Genomic DNA, 17468 nt, shown 5'->3' with positions numbered 1-17468 from the left:
ACTGGACTAGCATGTTTGCACAGCTACTCTGACCAGTGAATGCAGGGGATATGGCTAAAGCACCTGGGAGTCACATACCTAGACCCAAATTTGAGTAAGACTCCTTACAGGCATGAAGGGAGCTTTCATTTCATATCGTCTGAGTCACCATTTAGCCCTCAGTGATCTCCAGCTTCCTAAAATGCGTTCTGCATGTCTCCTGTGTTAGTTTTCAGAGAGTGAAGTGTTTGGGCTATTTAAACCAGAGCTAGATTAAGGCCTCAAAGGGAAATTGCATGTAGGAGTGCCGTTCTTGTTAATGGCATTGTTGTGTATATATCTCTGCATGCAACACTTAACAATGTAGACAAGTACTTTAACAAACAATTCTCACACATTAGATCATGTTCAATCATATATGCAAAGGCAAATGTGATTCTGCCATGATGATTTTGAACAACGAATCCCTTTAAGCACGCAAACACACGTTAATAGCATTTGGCTTTTATTCCACTTACACCTGCTTATGAGAAACATGCTATCATTCTTAGCAGAAGCTGTTCTATTAATATACATTTAATGAAAGTTTACTGCTGACTATTCAATTAAAAATAGCACAGCAGTGTCTGAGACTTTGAATTTTAGTTCACATTGTTTCTAGTAAGTCTTTGAAACAAGTCTATACTATCAGGTAAGGCCTTGATCTGCAGACCTGCTCTTGAGAGGTATGGAGAAACCTTAGATGATGTTACAAACCTGCTAGGGTGAATCAAATATTAAAAAAATTATTTCTAGAGGACTTTTAAAATTAGTTTACAACACTATATGAGGCAGTGTCTTGTTTTAAAAAAGTCCAAGGAAGGATTTTGCATAACTTTTTTTTTTGGGGGGGGGGGGGGGGAGGCAGCCTGTAGATGAGATACAGAACTTTCTTCTACAAACCGCAGTCGGAATTTTAGTTCCTTACAATCTGGAAAATAAGCCACCTAGAGGAGAGTTTCTCTTTCTAATAAATTTGCATCTGAGAGGTAATTAAAGGTATTTAACAAAAATATCCATGTTTCACTATAAATGGCATTACAAGTTGTAATAGAGAAGGCACATGTGAATAGACAGGTGTGGAAGGATTAATAGCAACATATCTTCCTATGACCTGCAACTCATCCCCACTTGACAAAAATCAGACCCAATATGGGGAAAAGAAAGAGAGAAAGACTCAAGTGCACTTACAAAAGACTGGCTTGCCCATGCTAGAATACCATGTGGAGCCAGGCTGTTGCACGGTGTTACAGGACATGTGCCCAAGCCTGCTCCTGGCATAATAAAACAAGATGGGAGGGGATGAGAGGTGGAGAGAAGAACAGAAAGGGACGGTAAGTCTACATGGATGGCACCAGGCAGAGGCACAGATAATAGCAGACATTTCTAGTGAGTTATGGCAACCTCAACATGGAGTTCTTTATGTCACTCATGTAAAGGAAGTCCCAGTACTAATAAAGGTAGAGCCCACAGAGCAAATACTAATACAGACGGGGGAGCAGACACATGTGCATATATATTGCTGACCTGCATTAGTAGCCAATGGTCTTGCAGCTTGTTTTTCAGTGTAAAAATGGTGTAGAAGAGGTTTATTATTCTGAGAGAAACTTAGAATTAAATAATGGTTTACGAGATTTGTTTTGGCACTTTTTATTACTCTGATGTGACTTGACATTAGTATTAGAGGACAGCACCCTTAGTGAGCTGGTTTATGATCTCAGTATTTTAAAAGAGTTATTAAGCTGACATAATTATTTTTTCAAGTAAGGCAAGGCAAAAAATAGGTGGTAGGTATCTGCAGCTGAAAACAGTCACTTTTTATTTCAATAAAACTTTTTACTGTGTGTTTAGTTAACTTAAGCATTTGCAATTCTTTCATGGTCCTCTGAGAGGCTGATTGATTGTGACGTGGCTCCTGGATCAATATTGCTGTAGCATACCAAACAGTTGCCAGTGAGTTGTGCAATTGCTTTACAGAAAGCAATCTGTCACTTTTCCCTGTCTTGCAGATATGCTAATTCAGCTCTTTTTCTGGATGCAAAGTATTTCCTCCAAGAGTGATATCTGTGTATACGTAAAGTGCTTTCATTGGCATATTTTTTCTGAATACCTGAGTACTTAATGAATGAAGTACATTCAGTATCAAAATGGAAACTGCAAGTTTTAATAGCGCTATTTTGCTCTAGTCTCTAGCCGATATAAAAAGTTCTCCAGATTCAGGATACAGCATTGCATCTTCGCTTGTGCTTCAGCTGCGGAATATTTGTTTTGGCTACTGTTAATCAGGTTATTAACCATTGTTTGAAGAAGCAGCCTTACAGAGCAGTTCCTTGTGGTTTCTTGCTTTGTGTAAGAGGGGTTTTTGTCTTGATGCCTCATTATATACCATGCTTTTAAAAGCTTCGGTAAAGAATAGTGTTTTGCACTTGGAACAAGGAAAGAAAGGGCTGAAGTTTTCCTTATTATCTGTGGAAATCTATTAGTCCTTTAGAAGCTTTATGAGGCATTGTAAGATCAGCTAGTAGCAGAGAAAAAGTCTGCAATCATCTTCTTAGCAGAGTAACTTATACATCCTGTTCTATTTCCATTTTTCTTAAGGCTATAGCTTTCATATCCGCCTGGACTGTCTCATAATCAAACCAAGGAGGAGCAAAACTTTGTAAATATTACTGAGGCTTGATCTGTATTGCATAGGGTAGAATGCATCTTCTGGCTAATCCTAGAGAGACTGTGATGCTTTATTAAAGCTCAACATCCCAGGCAAGTTAAAAAAATGTTTACTGTGGACCAGCTTTTCAATGGGACCTCACTGTACACAACAGAAGGTAAAGCTGAACAGGGGAGATGCACTATAACAGTATCTGTGCTATCAATTTTGTCTCAGCTTTTAACTACAATACAATGCAAGGTTGTTACGTTACTGGTATTTTGAAAGCATTTCTCTTTTGGGCCACTGTGCATTCTGAAATGAAAATCTGAAACCCATTTTTAAATAAGAAGATATATGGCTATGGTAATTTATTGTTTTCTACCCATTCTTCTGCTGTGGTAAAACAAAAGTACCAGTTTCAGTTTGGACTAAAACTGCTCTTCTGAAATGATGCCTACATATTATAATTATGTGTATTCAAGACAAAAATCTTTATTTGGCTCATTCGAAGTATTACAGAAGCAAGTTATGACCTTTTTTCTTGCAGGCTATAGTGTCAGATAAAAGCCTTTGCTTCTCTAATGGCTAACAAGTCTTTAAACTAGATATTAAAACATTCTGCAGAGCACTGGAACATAAAATTTCCTTATGAAAGTAATATTGTCAGTATAAATCAAATTCTAAGTCTAAAGACACAGGAATAAAGACATTTATAGAGTGCCCACATACAAAATTAAAATTAACATATTAAAATATATTTGATTACAGCAACAATAAATTTAAATCATGTCTGTAGCAGCAGCAGCAGCAGCAGATGCTTTCAACAAGAGGAGGAACAAATACTCTCAAATGATGTTCAAATAGTGAATACATGATCAAGCTAATTCTCAGGAATATACTGGTTTGAGCACCTGTAGAAACATGTGTAAAGCTCAATTCATTTATAGTTTATTGTAAAATCTTTTTGTGTGCCTGTATTGCTAGCTGTACTTTATAGTCATGCAAAATAAATTGAAAATGAGATTACTCAGAAAAAGTCTGTTCCAATAATTGGTTCAAAAAGGTGCCATACAAAATGAACACATGAAAAACCAGTAATTTATTGCATTTGAATTTAGTGAGACTTATAAGAGCACCTGTATCTTAAATAATATAATATTTGTATCATTAGTTGTTATTGTTTAAACTGAAGAAAAAGTCAGTGCTTAAAATTAGAATATAAACCTTGGTAATAAGCAAAGCTTAGTCGGGTATGTTTATTTCTTTAAACACCCTGACGCCTCCAAGAGTACAGTAGCCTTTCACCAGTCCAGATCGATATAGCCAAAGCTAAATTTAGACCCTTGGAATTTGATCATGAAATGGTTGTTTAGAGCTAACTTGTTACTGAATTCTTCCTGTGTCCTTTCTTTTCTTTAGCAAAAATTTCACTTTGAGAACTTGTTTCTTTTATGACAGTATCTATCTTTCTAGCTCTCATAAGGGAAAAAAATGAAGTATCTTCCCTGCTTTGGGTGATGATAGATTTAAGAAGATTGTTGCTGCCAAGGACAGGTGTGGAATACAAAGCAAATAACTTAATGATTAAGATTGCTTTTTTGGAACAAGTAGTACAATGGAACATGAACGTGTGAAAATATGTTTTAAAGCAGAAACCGCTTTAACTTGCTGCATCCTGCATCACATCAACCCAATTGAAAATATGTATCATATGCCTATGCCTATGCCTGTTCTTAAACATTCTGTTTTAAACCACCCAGGACTTACTAGCAGCACAAGAAAGTTCTGAATAAACTTAATTTCCTTGATATTACACAGACTGAGCACAGATTTGCCTGTGAGGTATGCAACTCCAGTTGAGGTCAGCCAAAATTCTGTAGTCTCACTACAGATCAAGACTGAATGTTCAAGTGTCTAGTGCTAATTTATGTCTTTTTCTGCGTGGGTACAAAAGGAGAAAAGCACAGGAACACTTGCCAAGCAGCACCTATCCAGAACAGTTGTGTGGAGTCTCTATGATAAAAAGCCAAAAGAAGTTCAAATTTCTGACCATATGAAAATGCCCATACCTCAAATATACTCCTCCGAAGGGTAAGGAGTAACCACAATTCCCTATGATAGCCTAGCTTTAACGTGTTACTGCTTCCTACAACTCTGACAATTGTTAAGAGGAGGTGTAGCAGTCATCACCCTGAGTTAGACGGCAATGCCTGTCATCTAGCAGGTAAATGACAGGTGAGAGTTTTCAACTCTTTCTGCTTTATGCCCTGGCCCTCAGGAGTCTCACAACAGTTCTGTCTGCCTCTGAAGACAGAGATGCAGGCAGCTCATGAGAAAGATAAGTTTTCTGTGGGTTGGATGGGTCCATTGTTTACCTGAAGCTCTAGAGATTTTAGCTTTCATGATATGAATCTACATGGATGGGTGAAGACAAGTTAAGGTAAATTCAGTTCCTAATGGCTAATACTCCAGTGCTCCCAAAGCTCATTTAAAGAGCTAAACATTTCTTCCCTACAGTTCATTATAGTGCCTGAGCACTCTGCAGAAACAATTTCTTACTCCTTTATAGAAGGAGATGTTATTGACATTACTTTTATTTAACCTTCAATAGTACCTTAATTGTGCTTTTCAGTTGCAAAGACAGACCACAAGAGAGATCTCTCTTTGAAGGAACAGACATTAGAATTTTTTTGGCAGACTTCTAATTTGGCAAATCAATGACCAGCATGTATTTTAAGATGTGTAGCTTTAAGTATTCAGGACTGAAAACGTGGACCTAAAATTTATGGCTATCTCACGACAGCTATGTCTGAAACTAGGGTAAATAATATCCTGGAAAAAAAGTTAAATACTTTGTGACAGGACCTAAATTCAGCCAAAGACTTGAGAGGAACTTGTCTGCTATTTTTCTTAAGGAGAACACGTAAAAAGGAACACAAGATAGAAAAGCTTTCCAAGCACAGCAAGTTTCTGATCTATTGACAGATCAAAAATAAAATGCTCTGGGAACACATACATCCTCCAAAGCCAGTGGGCCCTTGCGGGTTTTTCCAAATTTAATCTCAGTCCAGCAGCTTCCAGTGGCATTTAGGGTTGCAGGAAATAACATCCTGTACTGGGTTTGTGTGGCAAGGTTTTGGTAGCAGGGGTTACCGGGGTGGCTTCTGTGAGAAGCTGCTAGAAGCTTCCCCTATGTCCAACAGAACCAATACCAGCCAGCTCCAAGATGGACCCACTGCTGGCCAAGGCCGAGCCCATCAGCGATAGTGGTAGCGCCTCTGGGATAACAGATTTAAGAAGGAAAAAAAGTTGCAGGTCACACAGAAACTGCAGCTGGAGAGAGGAGTGACAACATGTGAGAGAACCAACCCTTCAGACCCCAAGGTCAGTGAAGACGGAGGGGAGGAGATGCTCCAGGTGCCAGAGCAGAGATTCCCCTGCAGCCCGTGGTGAAGACCCTGGTGAGGCAGGCTGTCCCCCTGCAGCCCATGGAGGTGCACAGTGGAGCAGATATCCACCTGCAGCCCGGGGAGGACCCTACGCCGGAGCAGGTGGGTTCCCGAAGGAGGCTGTGACCCCGTGGGAAGCCCACACTGGAGCAGGCTCCTGGCAGGACCTGCAGATCTGTGGAGAGAGGAGCCCACATTGGAGCAGGTTTTCTGGCAAGACTTGTGACCCTGTGGGGGACCCACGCTGGAGCAGTCTGTGCCTGAAGCACTGCACCCTGTGGGAAGGGACCCACACTGGAGCAGGGGAAGAGTGTGATGAGTCCTGCCCCTGAAGAGGATGAAGCAGCAGAGACAACGTGTGATGAACTGACCCCAACCCCCATTCCCCATCCCCCTGCGCCACTGTGGGGGTAGGTAGAGAGTCTGGGAGTGAAGTTGTGCCTGGGAAGAAGGGAGGGATGGAGGAAGGTGTTTTAAGATTTGGGTTTATTTCTCATTACCCTACTCTGGTTGATTGGCAATAAATTAAGTTAATTTTCTCCAAGTCGAGTCTGTTTTGCCCGTGATGGTAATTGGTTGAGTGATCTCTCCCTGTCCTTATCTCGACCCACAAGCCCTTTGTTATATTTTTTCTCCCCTGTCCAGCTGAGGTGGGGGAATGATAGAGCGGCTTTAGTGGGCACCTGGCGTCCAGCCAGGGTCAACCTGCCACACATCCCCACAGAGTCCATAGGAAGCACCTCTCTTTTCATCGCCTTCAAAGCCTGACTGTGTGTGTGCTCCCTGTTGCAGTTTCCTTTCCACATCCCCTCTGCTTCTTCACACCCAACAGCCTTGGTGTTCACCCATATACACCCTGGCACACACACTGAGGTGTTTTTCACATTGCTAATTCATCCACCTGTGGAAGAATTGTGATGTATATAAACTCAATAATAGTGATTGCTTCTTCTGTAAAGAAGATTCCCAATGACTCCTGATCATTATTCATATGATTGGCTATCTGAATAAAGACATTGTCACGTGAATGGGTAAAGTAATTTGGCAGAAAATAAACCCCCTTGCATTCCAGCTTATCCTCAGATATCAGAGGGGCTGGGGGTGGCCAGGTTTAGATTCTGAGTGATATCTAATTTGGCACTATTAGTCCAGTCATGTTCAACTTACTGAACTCTCACGATTATGGATGCACTAATAGTGCACTGCACTTTCAGCTTAGTTGCACTCCATGGACTCACATGGCCAGACTTGGAGAGTTTGGTGACCCCCAATGAGAAACTTTTATGGCTAGCTTAACCAATAATGCAGTTTATTAAAGCAACAGAAATACAGGTTCTTATGGATTGCTGGTGATAAATACACTGTCTGCAAAAGCATGTGCAAACACTGAGATTATGAATAATACAGCGTGTGAAATCAGAAAAGCAACTCTATATAGAGAGATTTCTAAGTTTTCCGACTAAGCACTTAGTACAGTCTGGATCTTACCCAAAGGCCTTCCTATGGGGGGGAAGAGAGGCTCAGCCCGTTGACTGATCCCAGGAGTCAGAGGTAGTCTGCGATGGTATCTTCCCTGATTTGTTTTCGATGATGCCTTCCCTAACATTCCCCCTTTCTTAAGCCATTTTTTATACAATTCTTTACCTTCAAGGCGGAGCTTGAGTGACTCCAGTCATACATACTTTTATTATGATTGGTATAAAATTCTCTCACTTTGCTTTTAAAGGTATAGATTAACAAAATTCAGAGCCCAGGCTCAGTGAGGGGTGGTCGCACTTTGGAGGCAGGTAGTCTTTGGATGGAGGTGTGTTTTGGTATTATAATGACATTATAATGAGCAAAGTTCACACAAAGGACAGCATTTTGTCAAAATATGACAGACTGTTGGCCCAGGGTGGCAAATATGCAGCTCATCAGTACGATAGTACCATGAAGTTCCCATCTCTGCAGTGATTCACAGAGCCTGGCCACGGAGTCTTCCCTCTGCTCTACCCTCCATGCTATTTTGCAGGCAGTGTTGTATAGGGAACCACTGTGGAATGGATCCCTTGCATACCAGTTGCATTCCACTCTGAAAGCTTCTTCGATGTTATACCTTTCCTTAATGTGTGAACAATGCTGTACCTTTAATATAGGTTTAATTTCTAAGTCACCTCCAGTAATTATTCCACAGACATGGATAAACATCACAGTGTATTTAAGTTTCCTTTAATTCAGTAAATTTCTTAGCTCAGTAATAATCTCACTGAGATAAATTAAGTCAAAAGTTTCATTTTATTTCATCCTCGCAAGCTCTTTCTTTATGTGCCAATGAGATGTTTCTTTTCTGAAAGCTTAATGATTATTGCACAGTGATTATGTATATACAAGGTATGATAGAGCAAAATTCTGTTTTAATTAAGTTATGATTATTGTATCAGAAATTTCTGAAGGCAGTAAATAGTACCAAGCTTGCACAGCTGATAACAAATAGTTTAAACTCTTGCCTGTTGCCTTAATTTATAAGTTCACTGTGGGGAGGAGGGACTTTAAAGCCAATATTATGGAACAGCCTCAAAATATTATAACCTGTTGGTTTTGAATGTTTCAAAGGAGATGGCCTTCAAGACTTACAAAGAGTCAGTTAACTTCTATTACGTATTTCTAATATATGTGTAGGTAATTTTAGGTTCTGCATGAATAACAAAGCTTTGGTTGGAATGTGATTTTCTGTTCAAATTTTTTTAATTCCTGTACAATGGTCTACAAGCAATGTTTCTGATGCTTCTAATAAATGTTGTAATATTAAAACCTGTAGAAAATCTACTTGCTTCAGTTCACTCATGTATAATAATTGCTTTTAGCTTGAGCTTATGCTAGCAGTCTCTGACAAAGAACAGATGGTAGAGACTTTCAGATTTAGAGATTTCACTCAGGGTTGTATACATTATTGAAGCCTGGAGTCTGGACTAGGAGTCTGAAACAAAATTTAAATGATGGTCAGAATTGTTTTAAATATACTTCATTAGCTCTAATCTGAGTACCCACTGCTTCTTACCTGAGATAGCAAGTCAAGGTGAGAAAAAAGCAAGGTCATTTAATTAAAAACCTAGTTTGAAGCTAGTTTAAAATAAATTAAAGAAGCTTTTTCTTTTGCTATAAGTAAGGACTCTAATTCCAATTAACATTAGAAAAAAAACCCACAATAGCAACTTATAAATGAATCATAAGGTCTGATGCTGCATGTCTTGTTCTGGTAAAGGTGTCAGGATAAGTGATGTGAGTGCTAATAAATTGTGGGTGTGGGCCTCCTTACATACGGAGAAAAAAAAAATCAAACCTTATTTCTAGAAGCAGAAGTATATCAGATATTTTTTTCATAAATAAAAGTTTAGTTTAACAGATCTTCATATTTTCAAATTCCCGTAAAATTTTGAGCTATTCCTGGCTTCACATCCTGAACACAAGAAAGCCACAAATCAAAGATGGACCTATTTGCTTTCTTCTTAAACTAGATTTTTGTCAAGGAGGTGAGAGGAAGAGACATTGTAGAAATGCATCTGTTTCTCATTAGGAACAACACAAAACATTTGGAAAAGTTTTCCAAAAATGGAAAATCAAAGAAAGGGAGAGAAAGGAGGCTGGAAAAAAGTTAACTTCTCTTACTGAAGAGATCATAATTTTCAGAAATATTTGAGTAGTCATTTGAAAGGGAAATGGGAGAAAAGTTGAAAGAAAAGTCAAGTTATGTTTGTGTGGTCTAAAGTATTATTTCTAGTCAGAATGAGATGCTAATTAAAGATAGGAAGTGTTAATATTAGACCTGAGAAGCCAAACAACTGAAAATTTGATGAGAATGGGTTTTCACAAAAAGAAAAAAAAAAGTTTCATCTTTCTAAATTTTTCTAAAATAAGTTTTATCGCCTTTTGGACATATAAAAATGGCTTGAATTCCATGTTACTTCATGCAGTTTTTTAAAGGAGAACTCTCATACAGTTTTCAAGGAGTCCTAAACAATCTAGCTTAAAAAAAAATAACGGTATTATCAATAAGAGAAAAGGTCAGTTTTACAACAGATATCATTCTCTGGGCTTAACCAGAAGAATTGTTCTTTGCATCTACAGACAGTTTAAAAATACTCCGATCCCAAGTATTTGGCAGCAGATCTGATGTCTAATCCTCTTCAGTCTTGCATGAGAGCAAAGGATGAGAATGTTACTTTTCACAGGCACAGCAGAGGTCTACACATCTTTAGAGCTTTTGGGGTACAGCTTCACTCTCTTTTTCAGAAGAGAAAGTAGCTTCAGATCTAAAACAAGTTACCATGGAATTAGTCAGATTCATAATCACTGGAAGTTTGGTTAAGTAAAATTGGAAATTTTAAAGTAAATTATAATTTTGATATAATCAGTCAAGAATTTCATCTCAGAAGGCACAATAGAACTACAAGTTCTGAAAATTACAGTATTCTAATAAAACACTACCATATTCAAAACCACTATAAATATTTCTAATAACAATACAGCTTTTTACTGCCTAAAGAAATGGCACCAGGAGGTAACAACAGTAGACTAGTCTAGATAAACAAGTTAATGTGATTTGTACTTTGGACCTGGTTCAGGCACAGTCCCTGTCTACACTAACATCAAGCCTCATCCTGGAAGCCAGCAGTTCTATATCTGTCATATTTGTAACTCTAATTCCTGAGTAAGTGCTGATGTAGCCCTGAGGAGCTGCTTCACAGTTTAAGAGCAGTTGATATGCTCTCATATTCACTGGGTATGAACAATTTAAGCTTTCTCATCTTAAAAAGAAAACTATGCAAATAACAATAATTATTGTTACTGTCCACAGTTAATCTCTTTTTCCTGGAGATAGCTGGTTTGCATAAACTAGAAATGTGGAAATTGGTTGCCTTCTTGATTGCCTCCCTGCCAGGGCTGTTTTCCCCACTTTATTATAGTTGCCGTCTCTAATTGTTTTATATGCAAGCAAGCTATTAATTTCCAGCAGCAATCTGTGAATTAGTATAAAGGCTTATGTTTCTTATGTCAGAAGATTCTCATTAAATAAATCCATTATTTTCTGTTGTTGCACATTTTTTATTGAGCTAACTTCTCTCTTTCTTTTCCTGATTTTGATATCTTCCATATACATCAATATTACCAGTTTTTGTCTTTTTCTGAGGGGAGGGGGTCACTTATTTACCATTTATTGAAACAAGAACTATCAGCCCATAAATATTTGTCTTTTACAATTAAAAGTCTTTCCACCTATCAAGTCTTTAAAAAGACACTGTCCTTTCAGCTCCCTTTTCTTTGTCAAACTTGTAGAAATGTGTCTAAAAAAAAATTCAAAGAACAATTTCACCACAACTATATGCAGAATATTTATCTTTAATTTTGATAATATGGTTAAGCTTCAAGATCAAAGAACAAGGACAAGAACAAAGACTGCAAGGACAGCCAACAGAATCTCAAATGGGTCGGTGGTCATAAAAGCAGCCCTTCGACTCAAATGAATTTGTCATTGCACATGATCAGATGTACGCAGTACTATGATAATCAGTTACAATAATTTTTATGTATATGTATACTAATCTGATTAATATGTAATTGTTACTCCATATAACCTGTTTGTGCTGAAGCTGTGGCATGCACACTTGGTGGAATTATCCCCTGTGCATCCAGCGCTGCAATAAAGAATGCCTGCTTTCTAAAACTCCAAAACGAGTCTTAAGAGAGTTTCTTCGACCGACTTTTCAGTATCACCATCACTGCTGGACAGCCGTTAGCCATCCTGCTTGGGAGATTTGATTCTCCATGCAAGTGTTACCCTACACCAAGGTTCCAGTAAATTATTATTTTTTCCTTTTAACAAACACTTTGTCCAAATGCCTGTGCAACAAGGCCAGGTTTGGATATCAGTACAGTATAGCAACAAATAAAATAGTATTTCCTGCTTTCCCCAGGTCTTTTTCAGCACTATTGCCTTAAGCTTCCTCATTCTAATGGCAGAAGGCATATTTCTCCAATTTTCCAATAATTCCTTTTGAGTCAGGCACCTTGCAGGTAAGGTTTCATGAAAAAGAATATTTTCAGGTTGTGGCAGGACATGCATGTGTTATGGAATTAGTTCTGCAGCAATTACATTACTTCTTAACTGTTTTATGAAGGATTTTTGCTTCAGAACGGATTTGTCATGGTGACTATTTTTCTCCCTTGCATAGGCTGGTGAAGCATCTGCTCCCATGTCATGTCTTAATGTCACTGCTGCACAATTCCCCTTTCTCTCTTGAGCTCAGGCTGGACCATTGCCTCTTTAGAAAGTTAATGTGAACACTGTCTTTACTAACTCTTTTCAGTCTGTCTCTGAGGCTTCCAAACTACTCTGGTGCTTGTTTCCCAAGGCTCAACATCAGCAGCACTTAGTTAGTACTTCTTAAATTTAAGTGCTGGAGCTTGTGGTAACCTGCCAGGGCTGATGCCCATTTCAGGCCTCCTTAGGTCAGCTGCTTCACTGGTTTTACTTTCTTCAGTGACTAGTAAGCCTCATATTTTTCTCTGGTAAACAACATACATGGCAAGAAATCTATTTACTCCTCTTTCAACTGCTAATTAGAAAGGGGAAATGCTTCCAGGGAAAATGAATGAAAGTAACAGCCTTCACATATATATATGCTTTGTGTTGAGGGCTTCCTTATCCTTGGGAAATAGCCTCAAATGATTTCTCAGAGGATTTGGTCCACTGTTGCTCTGAGTGATCTCGATGATATGTCCCATTTTTAACCAAAAGATAGACATTTTCTTTCTTAGTATTATCAAACATTGTCCCTTTTATGTTTCTTATTTAATGACGGCTCACATGTATGTCATAGATTTTCAAATTACTCTCCTCCGCTCTGGGTAGCTGTTAAGACAAGAGCTTCAAAGTGTTTTCTGAAAAAGCTGCCTATGACCTTCTAATTTTTATGACAACTGTTTCTTACAAATACAAAATGAATAGAGATTGCTTAATCCTTCTCCATTTATTTTGTTACATTACCATAGCATTTCATCTTACTTGAAGCTGTTCTTCTACTACCTGCTTAGTGTCCTTCACTGTGTCATCTGGTATTCACTCACAACCACTGAGGTCCAGAGAAGTCTGTTTCATTCAATATCACTTAAAACATGCCTTCTTTGTTTAACATGAACATACAGCCTGACACAACTCCACTGATGGGAGTCTGGTAAAAATACGGTTTCCTACAAATGCTTTATGTTTAAAAGATTCATTTAAAAAACACTCCTGTTTTATCTCCACCACCAATACTCTCCTGTAAACCTTGAAAGAGAGGCCTGTGTCCCACTCTATCAAAAGCATAACTTTCAGCAAAACATATTAGAATCAATAGTATCCATCCCCTTTTCTCATCTATAAATACAATGGAAATCCAGTGAAATGGAAAAGAAAACAAACAAACACAAAAGACAAACAAAACCACCCCATGGAACCACTTCTAAACAGTTTTACAATGCTGTTATGATATAAGAAGATATTTAACTGCTTAGAAGCAACTGCATTTTGAACTTGGATATAAACTGGATAGAAAATGGTTATAAAGTTTATCTCCATTTTGAGAATCCTTCTGATTGCATTGTTGCTGTTGTGCACAGATAGTCTGCTCCTACTCAGACTTTGGGCACCTACTTAGTGCCTTCAATTATAAAACTGATCTCCTTGGGTTCCCTATACAATCAACAGAGATAGATAGGGCATCTAAGCTTATTCATGTTTGGAGTCAATGTTTGGCAAAATGTAATTTTTTGAACAAAGTCCTTCAGTCTAAGCTTTAATGTATCTTTTCTTTTTCTATGTGGACTATGATTTAGTAAATTGATGGAGAAATTATGATGCAAACAAAACATCCCTCTGTGCTGAAAGAGGTTTCAGTCCTGTTGCACCTGATTTGGAAATGTCAAAAATTAAGAAAAATGAGAGTCACTTTGTGATTGTGTGTCACTGAACTGACTTTTTATTAAAAGGTGAATATTTTGATTTTCTTGTACTAATAATTCATGATCACAGCATTCTCATCCAGATGTGCCTTTACTAATCTAATGTTTTATTATTCACATTTTTTAGAAGTGTGTCTTTTTTATTGCTGATCAATTTTCATTTTATCCCTTAATTAGTGACTTTTGCAAAATTGACTCTTATAATCTTAAACACAACTCAGAGGTTGGATGTTAATTTTGTGGAACTATGTGTGGTTACACGCATAAGTCTGGGAAAAAATTATCACCCATCAAAGGTAGAGGACTTTGCTGTCTCAAAAGCCATTTGATTTGCATTCCTGAAATAAAGAGTTCTCACCTAAACTGAGATTCATGGATGAGATTTCAGTGAGACCAGATTTCAATCCCATGTCTTCACATAGCTTAAGAAAGTGGTAGATGCAAAAATTAACTGCCATAAATCCTGATAAAAAGTCGGCATGAAGCTTCCAGGAAACAAACCATAGAAGTTCTTGAAAAATAGATAATGCCTCAGACCAAAACCATGGACGTCAGGTACATTGCTTAGTTGGCCTCATTAGTCTCATGCCTCTTCTCAGGGACTCTGAATTAAGGTGGTTTGTGGGAGGGCAGGGGAGGAAGTAACTTATTATTGCAGTTTTCCTGACTGAGAGACTCTTACTTTACCATTGCAGACCATCTGAGTTGAACCAAACTGAGGATAGTCTGGCATACACCGGTTTGAATCCTAACATAGGGATGCTAAGAAAAGATACCTTTCTCCTAATTTTTTAATCTCTTTTTTTTTGCCTCCACCAACCTCAAGGGTCATGGACTCTTATGTCATGGACCATGGGTTCAATGCTTTTTCGGGCTGGATTTCAAGTTTGGCATGCAAATTGTGCTTATGTACAAGCATGAGTACATAAATAATTAGGATATATGGACTAAATTAGATATTTGTGTATATATTTTGATCTGTGAAAGGGCAATTAGAAACTGTGATTTATAAACCATATACTGAGTGGAAACTTGAATAAACTGGACAGCTATCATCTCACCTGGACAAATTTAGATGGCTGTGTGAAAATCACATTATTCAGTTCATCAAGACAAATGAGGGCATGACATTATTAGAAGTGTCATCTTCCGAAAAGGTTATAAAACACTTTTAGTCATTAAAAGGTCATGTGGCATTTTCCACTGAAGCAATACAGAAATCTGTTATTAAAACAAAATAATTCCAAATATTTTTTTTTTCTCTAGGCTTTTCACAAATATCCTTCCGTCTTAGTACCTATGCCGTCTGACTCCTAGCTTTAAGGAGTAGGCAGCAATTGCATTTTGCACAGCTCTGAGCACAGTGTTGGTACCTAGTGTATAGTAAAGTATCTGAATGAGTGACCATAATCAACCACTGACAGGCCACTTTGGTTTTTGTCAGTTTGTTTACCAGAATCCTGTTTGCATACCAACATTCCACATGTCTACTTTTCTCCCCTCTGATCTATGCTGAAGAAGGAATTTTTAATTTAACTTCATAGAAAAACAACAAACAACATCATTTATTCTAGGGCAAAATATGCTTTAGAATCCTTTTAGGGTGGGAGATGGCTTCACAATGGGAAGTTATTTAAATTAGCTACTGTTCTCACTTCCATTTATAACACCTGCAGTATTTGAAATTGGCATGTTGGCTCTTTGGTGATGTATTTTCATAAAAACTGGTCATCCTTGAAGCATTTGTAAGTACTTATGCTCAGAAACCCATGTAAGGAGTTACAAGGACTCATTGAAAAAAATACCCACTTCCACACTGCATTAATTGTAAAAGGAAAAGGATAAGGCCTATATATAAAAAGACAAGAGTAATGACACATTATACTACTAAAAATAAATATACATCAACACACTATACTGAATAGCATATCCCAGGGACTGCTATTCTAATTTTTACCTGTCATTTTACCTGTTGATCCTCTTCCTACTATGGAATAGCATTTAGACCCAGCAAGTGAAACTCTTGAGTCCTAGATCCACCAATAAGAAAAAATCCCATTATAAAAGACTTCTAGCAATGTTCAGTGCCTTTGCAACCTCAGTGATTTTCATTTTTAGTGAATTTTCCTAAATATGATAACTCTATGAGAAGGAAGGGCATACTTGTCCATGGTAAATATAAGGGCAAATTATACATTCAAGAATGAATGTATCTTTAAGCCACAGAAAATTTAAAGTTTAAAACCTGCTTTAATGTATAATTGCACCAAGACAATTTGTCTTTCTTGAAATATGCTTCTTCATAGGGCATTACTCATCTTTGAGTAAGCTAGAAGTGAGGGCTTTATTATTGTTACTTTTACAACTATGACCAGAATCATTATTTTAGTGGAAAGAAAATTCAACCCTGAGCAAAGCACAAGACAAAGCTTTGATAACTGAGGCTTACTGTGTTGTAAGACACAGGCTATTACCAGCAGATGAGAAAACTAGAGAACATCCTGGGCCAGCAGAGCTGATGTTAGTTACTTTGACACCGATACCAGTTTTTCTAAATTATGATCCTATGACTTAAGATCATTATTACTTCTGCAGGTAGCACTGCAGATTTTACTACGGTGTTCAGTGCATGTTTTAGCAGAGTCATGCATAATATTGGGAACATCTCTGGACTTGCTGATTCTACTCTCTTTACTGAGGGATCATTTAATTTGTTGATGGATCCCTCAGCCACAGAGGAATCTGAGGTAGATATGAAAGAATGACATAAAGTATGCACAGGCCTGCTTAATCGATCATTAAAAACTAAAGCAACATACCTTTGGTAGAAGAACAGCCCAAACTGAGTTCAGATTCATGATTCTGAATCCAGTGGGTCTGTGAGGACATCTTCCATAACACGCACCAGGAAACTTCACCCAGTAAATGAAGACAATTTTTTTAATATACCACCTGACGAGTAAAACAGAAGACATATTTTGTGTATTTTCAACTGGCGTAGTAGCAGCTGTTACCAAAACTGTGTCATTAACTATGGTGTCTAAAAGATAAACCACATGGAAAATTGTACAATGTAGAGTTTTATTTCAGTCTGAAGCTCAGCTCTAATTAAATAATATTTTAATGCTTGTGTAAGCATTATAATGAATATAAAATTACTATTTTTAATATTATTACTGTTAGATTTTAACAATAAAAGCAATTTTAAAATATACAATGTACAACCATTCCTAAATGTAAGTTTATATGTACACACAAAAACATGCACAAAAGTGCATGTTTTTACAAAAATGAAGCAATCTGCTAGGAAACAGAGAACTGTTTTTTAAGAATTCAGTATGTTCAGAAACAATTTTCCCTGCAGAAATGCA

The 17468-nt window shown here is 37.6% G+C and overlaps 1 long non-coding RNA gene across 1 annotated transcript; it reads right to left on the bottom strand.

The window, feature by feature from the left end:
* Nucleotides 1-7427: 7427 nt before the first annotated feature.
* Nucleotides 7428-17080, bottom strand: LOC138684578 (uncharacterized). The gene is made up of 3 exons (XR_011323826.1): nucleotides 16917-17080; nucleotides 16055-16127; nucleotides 7428-10406 (listed from the first exon to the last, which is right to left on the bottom strand). It is a non-coding gene; the product is annotated as an uncharacterized lncRNA (long non-coding RNA).
* Between the last annotated feature and the right edge of the window lie 388 nt (nucleotides 17081-17468).

This window comes from Haliaeetus albicilla, chromosome 3, assembly GCF_947461875.1.
Source record: "Haliaeetus albicilla chromosome 3, bHalAlb1.1, whole genome shotgun sequence".
NCBI lineage: Eukaryota > Metazoa > Chordata > Aves > Accipitriformes > Accipitridae > Haliaeetus > Haliaeetus albicilla.
Note: the sequence above shows the minus strand (reverse complement) of the source record. Positions and strands in the feature narration are given on the sequence as shown.